At 31.7% G+C, this 6,405-nt stretch overlaps 1 pseudogene across 1 annotated transcript in view; it reads right to left on the minus strand.

Annotated features, from left to right (window-relative positions):
* LOC114319936 (protein kinase and PP2C-like domain-containing protein) overlaps positions 1-4,973 on the minus strand; it is a 50,412-nt pseudogene extending 45,439 nt beyond the window's left edge. Inside the window, exon 1 of the transcript XR_014358631.1 lies at positions 4,384-4,973. The product of XR_014358631.1 is annotated as a protein kinase and PP2C-like domain-containing protein (transcript). The remainder of the gene's footprint in view (positions 1-4,383) is intronic.
* Positions 4,974-6,405: the final 1,432 nt, after the last annotated feature.

Here is a 6,405-nt window from a genome sequence, read left to right on the forward strand (position 1 = left end):
GTCAAAACAAGTCTAAGCTGAGATTGAGCCTAGCTCCTATGCTACTGAACCAAGCTCAAGCTCCTTGTACTTGGCTGGCTTCATCTCATTTACAGTCTAGATGAAGTGGGAACCTTCACCTTCATCTAGCACATGTTAGCATAATAAACTGACTCATCTTGCTTAATATTCAATGATCCAAACTCATCAAGGCAAGTGGTGGGTTGCTCTTAAATTATCCTCCAACAATGCTTCACTGCAAAAAAGTAGCATCAATCTTTTCCTACTTAAATGGTACAAAGAAAATTCCACATAAAGACTTAAATATATAAATAAAACCATCAAAGCAATCATAGCTTACTAAGCCAAACCAAGCCTTAGCAAGCTCATCAAATAAATTGAATTCTACACCATTTATAAGTGAGCTTGACTTGTGAACTGAAGCTTGTACCCTATACAGCTTTCTGTAAAGAATGCACCTCAGACAGTAAAAAACAACAAACATCAGGATAAGAAGAAATTATACCATTCAAAACCAATCAACCACCTCTGAATTCAAATGACAGGACTTTTTTTTTTGTATCAGCAAAAACAGAATTTATTGAATAGATCAAAAAAGAGGCAAGGGTGAGGCATCCTCTACAAGTAAGAAAACACAGAAAGAAAATGCATCTCCAACAAAACAAAAAATAAAATCCAGAAACAACTCCTAATCCAATAACCACTTGCATATTCATGCCACCGTCATCCATCTAAGAATAATCATGGGGAGAATTTGGCTAACCATGGGCCATGCAACTTTTCAACCCCCAGTTAGCAGATAAGTGGGATCTCAAGGATGAAAAGTTCAAAGGATAAATTATTTATCAAAAAAAAAATTCAAAGGACAAATCAAAAGATGGGCAGCTTATTCATTATTTCATCCTCTTGGAAAGAAGATTAAAAAAAGAAGAAGACTATCAAGACATAGCACAAGGATGGTAACCGAGACTGGTACAACATCCAAAAAAATGAACATTCTGTCGTCAAAAGAATTTGAAGAGGGTTGCACATGCTACTTTTATAAGTATGGTGGGAACCGTATGTTAAAAATGAAATTGCAGTTGTCATTTCCTTTTTCCATTGTTATAAAATCCTGTTTTCTCATAAAGTTTGTACAAGAGACTATCAGGTTTGAAAGAATTTTGGTCATCATTGAAAAGAATATACAAAATAAAAATAAAGAAGATAATCCAAATTCTTAATTAAAAATCGACACAAAAATAAGAAGAAAAACATCTCCACAAAGGTCAATAGCCTAAAATTGCAATGCTTTCTAATGCAATATCATGCACAAGGATCAAAATTTTGTTGCAGCATGACATTTAAAAAGACTCCGAAAAAGGAATATCTAGTAAACATGCCACAAATGCAATGGAAATAGCAAAAAAAACTTTGAAAGACAGGTGAACACTTGAAGCACAGAAGAAGATTCATTAATGCATATTAAAATAATTTCCAACAGCGCTATTACGGCAAAAGCACACTTAGAACAGTTTCAAAGCTAATATTCTTTTGTACTATAAAATAATCATAGACAAAATATAACATTGTCATATGAACTCAACATTTTAACACAAGTAAAACAATTCAAAATAAAGGTCATAGCAATTAGAAACTAATATTCCAAAAGATCTTCCAGTTATTCTGATATTGGTTCACCTCTTCTCCTTATCTACTTATTCTCAAAGAAATTCGAGAATTTTTTATGCATATGCTTTTGGGTTCTAAAAACTCAACAATAAGGCTAAAAGAATAATAACCTTTTGTTCTTTTTAGACTATATTGCTGTCGGCAATAAATTCAAAATAATAATAATAATAACCATCCCAAACATTTTACGAGCAGTTTTCAGTTTTTTATGAAAAGTTTACTTTTATGAATATCAGCATTTTGGTTTTGCAACCAAGCTTTATTGTACTAGAAAGCAAAGACATTCAGCTAATTCCATGCAAAGAGAATTTTCATTTCTGTGCAGATAAAATAGATTCAAAGAAACTTTGATGTCAAATGCGTTGTCTAATTCCCCTGCTAAAATGAATATAGAGACCATCACTCTGGTCCACTATTGCCATATATGACCAAGCTTTGAAACCATACTGTTTAAAGTCTCATTTTCAAAAGAGATACCTACAAAATTAGGGCCACCATTATACAGAAGCTCCAACAACTCAAGGAACTAGACTATCTAAACCAGTAAAGATCATGTTATTGCCCATAAACTACGCATGATACGAACATGCCGACACAGGAAATTTTCAAAATATCAAGACATAACACATTAGTAATCCAAAAAAGGGATCAATATCAAATGTTTCGACTCCAAAATAAAAACTACACCTCCATTAAAGATTCTCCTGTTGTGCTCCTAGATGCATCACCAAAAACAAATCACTGAAGACTTCAGCCCATTTCTTTCTTCTTCCCTTTTTTTTTTTTGACAAGTAAATATATTAGAAAGGTGCCAAAAAAAGGAGCACAGTCACCACTTTACACCGGCTATGTTTGATTTCGGTTTGGATGTGTAAGCCAGGCAAAGGCATTTTAGTCATTCACATGCAAAAGAGTTATCCCCGGTTAAACTATCCCACTCCTAGGACAAAATAATCCCTCATATGTAGGTAAAGGGGTCACGTGGGATTAGCTATTCTGAGCAACTTTTGCAGTACCAAATGTGGGATTATTTACGAAACAACACAAGGATGAGGGAGGAGTCACAAGTCACTACATCTTAGTTGCCAACTTCATATGCAAATGGAAATACAGCATGAGTTACATTAGACAGATCAGTAACAAAGGCACATATGCTTCCACAGTCCACCATTAACAGTTGGCCTCTGAAAACTCCCACTAATGAAAGCCAACATAACTTGAGCATTCATTTAAGAATGGAAGTCAATGGCTTTCATGGATGAAATAAATAGACTTGGTTATCAAAAAGAGGACAAAGCATGTTGTTCTTCTCATGCAATATATATATATATATATATATATATATATATATCGAGCTTTTTTTCTCTTGCTAAAAAAATAAAAGAACAGAATTCGATGTACATCATGTACTAAACAAGCTCTCAAATGCTTAGCACTGATAATTAAACAAACAAGACATAGATAAAAGATACTTGCAAACTGCCTTCAGACACAAAGAAAGAAAGAAAGAAAAAGAAAAAAAATTCAAAATGGTGCGAATCAAAGAGGGGCTCACTAACAATGGCATTTTAAAGAGCAGTTCTATTTTCACAAAAATCAATCACAAAAGCCGGCACAACTCTAACATGGTACAAGACCCTATTTGTGGAATTTAATAGGTTCATTTTAGCGAGTCAAAAACTACCCTTCGAATGTTCACAATAATACTAGAAGACAACATTTTTCATTCATGTCATTTTAACTAATACTATGAAACAACAACACTTTAAACATCAAGATGGTCAACAGAGAAAATTATCAAAGTGAACACAAATTAGACAAAAATAAAAACAAAGATCAAAAGCTTTCCTGATCTGCTGGATGAAATTACCCACATCATAACCCATACAAGTAACAGGGCATAGTATCCATTCTCGTATGCAGAAAATCAAAGCACAATCTAAAAAATAAGAAAATCATAACTAGAAAGGCCTCGAAATAAATAATTTCCTCCGCATAAAAAAGCAGTAATAACACAATGATATGGCTATGCTGCCTAGTATTGTAAGCACAGCACAATTAAAGATCTCCCCAGCTTCAACAGCCAAGTATGAGCCAAAACGTTCAAAGAATCATAGCATATCATTCTTTTGAGATGAAAAACATAAATGTTTCAAGATTCCCAAAAATAAAAAAATAAAAAAAATTAAAGTACCAGAGAAACACGAAACAAATGCCACTAAAACAGATCAGAATATGAAAGTAATGTGGGTTAAACAATGTATAAACCAAACTAAAAAGAGAACTGCAATGCAATACCACTTTCAAATTAAACAAAGATCATTTCAAAAGATAGAGACATCTAATATGGTGAATCATTCAAAACTAGAGTCGTCACGTACATCATGTACTAAACAAGCTCTTAAATACTTAAGACTGATAATTAAACAGCCAAGACATAGATTGAGGGCCACAATGATACTTAACACTGATACTTAACATCTTCCATAAAAGATATTTGAAAACTGCCTTCAGACACAAAGAAAAAAAGAAAAATAAATAAATGAATCAATGAAAAGGAAACCACAGTGCAATCAATTTCAGAGTTGGGAATTTACGAATTTCACACAAATTCTACAGATACAAGTTGAGAATTCAAACAACTAAATTTGGCACAATTAATATGTATATATGTAAATATATAGCACATATTATGTATGTAAAATTACTAACCTTGTCAATTGTGGCGAAAATGGACATGTTCCGTGACCTCCCAATCCCCATCCGGGTGGATGCCGCCACAGCAGGAAGAAGCGATTTCCTCCCAATCGTTTTTTTAAATTTTTTTTCCCCTAAACGTCTCTCTCTCCCCTCCCCCATTCCCCCCTCTCTCTCTCTCCCCCTCTCTGTTTCTCTCTCTAGGGTTTCCCTGCCCTCCCATGGCTTCTCACCTCTCTTCTCTGTGCAGGTTTCTCTTCAAATCTCTCTTTCTTCGAAGCCGTTTTGGGAATCTTCAACGTTTATGGAGTGAGAGACATGGTGAATTCACATAATTTGACGGGGGACGATGCTGGATCTATCGTTGGGGAGAAGAGAACGGAGAGGACGTTGAATTGGGGGTTCCGTTGCCGAAGAAGGCGAGGAATGGAGGCGGATTGGTTGGGAATGTGAAGAAAGTGGAGGAGGAGGAGGGGTTCTCACTGTCGATTCTAGAGAGAGAGAGAGAAACCCTAACCAAAACTGTTCAGAGAGCGAAAGTGGGTTCGGGATGTGAGCTTTAATCGCAAATGAGGAGAGAGGAGGATAAAAAGATATAGCCGTTGTTGGGTACCAAAAACACACCTCAAAATTCTAATAAAAATCCTCATAACCAAATTCTTTTGAAATTGTAATTCTAATAAAAAAAAAATCAAAATTCAAAATTCTTTTTTAAATGTGTAACCAAACACACAACTTAAAATTTAATTTAAAATTCTTTTCAAAACTCGTAACTAAACTCTTTTTAAAATTTTATTTAAAGAAAAATTTTAAAAAATATTTTTTTATTTTATGTTTTAAGATAATGATTTTATTTTTTAAAATATTTAACTTTTTTTTTAATTTCAAAAAAAAATTGGATGGCCATATATATCTAAACCATAATAAATTATTTGGCCAATACTTAAAATTTATTTTTTTTAATTTTTTTTTAATTTCAAAAAAAAATTGGATGGCCTTGCACGTACTCTCTCTCTCTCTCTCATACAGAGATGAAATTAGGATTTTATTACTACAGGGGTTAAAAGATAAATAATATTTTTTTACCGTATAGACAAATACACATATATGTACAATATGATATATAAATTATACATATACACATAAAAAAATTTTAATATCATATAAACAATCTCTAATAGAATGAATAAATTTTTTTCTAGAAAAATAATAGAGAATAAAAGATGAGAAAAGAATGAAGTATATATCTTTTATACTAAGATGCTATTTTATTTATAAAATAATACATACATATATATATATATATATTTAGAAGTACTATGAAAAATAAAATTTTCACAGAGACAGAAGGTCATGACCCCTCATAATCTTCTCCTAATTCTATCCCAGCACACGTACACTCACCTCATTCTTTGAATAAAAATAAAAATAAAAATTATCTTTATATTTTTAAATTTATTTTATTTTATTAAAATATATTTAATATTTAATATACAAATTCTATTTTTATAAAATTGATATTGTTCTAAAAATATATTTAAAATTTTAAAATGCAACTAATATTTCACATATTTAATAAAAATTTAAATTAATAATCTAAAATATATAAAAATTTATAGAATTAAAATAATTTGTATGACTTAAGTTAATATAAATAATAAATTACTTTTCTAATTAATATATATATATATATATATTGGTAGGAGAAAACGTTTAGAATAATAAAATTGTAAATAAAAATATATTAATTCAAACCACGCAAATAATAACTCAAACCGAAATAATAATATAAAAAAAAAAATAGTGGCCATGTTTGATCTCACACACAAAGTAAGATTTGTCCCCACACAAACTAAACTTACACTTCACATAGACTAGACTTGTATCCCTACACATATTAGACTTGCACCCCACACCCTACATATATTAAACTCGTGTCTTACATAGATTAGACTTGCATCCCTACACAGATTCAACTTGCACCCCTCACAAATTAAACTTGCACTTCACACTAACTAAACTTTCACCTTCACAACT

The sequence above is a fragment of the Camellia sinensis genome, unplaced genomic scaffold (genome assembly GCF_055761805.1).
Source record: "Camellia sinensis isolate YWXY unplaced genomic scaffold, ASM5576180v1 Unanchor3, whole genome shotgun sequence".
In the NCBI taxonomy this organism is placed as follows: Eukaryota; Viridiplantae; Streptophyta; class Magnoliopsida; order Ericales; family Theaceae; genus Camellia; species Camellia sinensis.